This window comes from Grampus griseus, assembly GCF_964374135.1.
Source record: "Grampus griseus genome assembly, chromosome: 1".
Classification (NCBI taxonomy): Eukaryota; Metazoa; Chordata; class Mammalia; order Artiodactyla; family Delphinidae; genus Grampus; species Grampus griseus.
In genome coordinates this window covers 102,057,631-102,059,433 of record NC_139017.1, presented here as the reverse complement: position 1 = coordinate 102,059,433, position 1,803 = coordinate 102,057,631, and the positions used below count along the sequence as shown (strand labels likewise).

Below are 1,803 nucleotides of genomic sequence, written 5' to 3'. Positions count from 1 at the left end.
TCCAATGAGGAAGGACTATCATACCACCAAAACAGATAGTAATAATTGCCAGTTATCTTTAATTGATAGCTTGAATTTTATATGCAAACATATAAAACTGTGTGCAGTGATAAGCAGACTTTTATATTTTATGTAACTTGTCCAAAATTAATTTGAAGAGAAACAAAGGGCTAAATAAGGGCATTACAGAAAATAACAAAAAAACCCACCACTATCTAGCATAAATCTCAAATGTAAAAGGATACTGTAACACAGAAAAGGATGGACACAATATAAAGTTAAACACATAAAATTTTATAAATTTAGCCTAAGAAAAAACAAATTATATTGAGAATAATATTTTCATTTCATCATGAACTTTATGATAAAAAACTCTTATCTCAAAGAGCATTTGGAAACATACTTAGTGTTTTAAAGAAAAAAGGAGTGCAAAGCATAACAAAGTTATCAGAGGAGCTTAACAGAGAGGCTTTAATGGGTGGTTCTAATTAATTTACCAGTTTACGTTAACTATAAGATTTCTACAACTTTAGCAATACTTTTCAATTTTTTCTGGAATATAATCTTTTTCTCAAAACAAAAAATACTGGGCAGCAGAATGGTCAGTCTCCCAGCAGTGTCTGGGTAGGGTCAGCATGAGGCCGTGGGCTCCAGGGACAGCGGAGGCGGCTGCTGCCGGCTGGGCTGGGGACCTGGGACTTGAGAGTCCACACCACCCACGCAGTGGGCACCTCGGGGTGAAGCTGAGGCTCACGGAGGCTCCACTGAGCACCTGGGGCCGCCGCCACACACAGACCTTGTTCCTGGTGCGCCTCACTTCCCAGCTGCTCAGGGCTGTTCCCGGGTAGGCTGCAGTGGGTCCTGGCCTGTCTCAGGGGTGCTGGGCAGGCATGCCTGCAGGCCTCGCTACAGCACGCAACCAACAGGCCCAAGTGGTGCTGCCTCCCTCCCTGGCAGACGGGTCCATCTGGAGCTTGAGGAGATGCTGCTGTGCAGGAATATATCCATCAGCCCCCTGGAGAGCTGGCTGACCTGGAGAGCTGGCTGACCTTGAGAGCTGGCTACCTCCTGCCCAGACTGGATGCTGGGGTCCCAGGGACTGTGTCTCCAGCCCAACTCTGAGTGTCCGCCCAGCCAGGTGGGGGAATGGGTCGAGCAGTGGGGTAAGGAGGTCTGGGATGCACCCCAGATGCAGTGCAAAAACACACTCAAGATCTGCCAGTACAAGATGAATCATCGCAAGTACCGCAAGCTGGTCAAGAGGACCCAGTACCTACTGCGGAAAGTCAAGGAAGGACGCCTGAAACGGCAGCAAATCAAGTTCAAGAGAGACCTGAAGCGCATCTGGTGGAAGGCGGGCCTGAAGGAAACCCCCACAGGCTGGCAGACCCCCAAGATCTACCTGAGGGGCAAATGCATCTCCTATCTCTCTCCCGTACCCCTATTACTGCTGATGACCCGTTGTAATAAGTATTCAGAGAACTCAGCTAAAAACAAAAAACAAAAAAAATTCTAAGTATTACCTCCCACCCATGACAGTAGCTGGATTTAAGAATTATTGATTAAAATAACAAAACCACCACGACTTTTTGATAATTCCTGTATGTTACAAATATGCAAGATCTATTATTTGTTCTTTCAATATTAAATGTTTAACGCACATATTGATTTCCAGACCCACTGCAGAGATCCACAGCCCACTCTGTTTCTCCAGTCATTTCTCTCTTTAGAGCAAGTTTCCCACTACAGAAAGTATCAAATAGCTCACTAAGCTGGCTTATCTTTAAAATCATTTCCAATCCT

General features: G+C 45.1%; 1 pseudogene across 1 annotated transcript; it reads left to right on the top strand.

Annotated features, from left to right (window-relative positions):
- The first annotated feature begins 635 nt into the window (after positions 1 to 635).
- Positions 636 to 1,529, top strand: LOC309828578 (small ribosomal subunit protein mS38-like; annotated as a pseudogene). The gene has a single exon. The product of its transcript is annotated as a small ribosomal subunit protein mS38-like (transcript).
- The last annotated feature ends 274 nt before the right edge of the window (positions 1,530 to 1,803 follow it).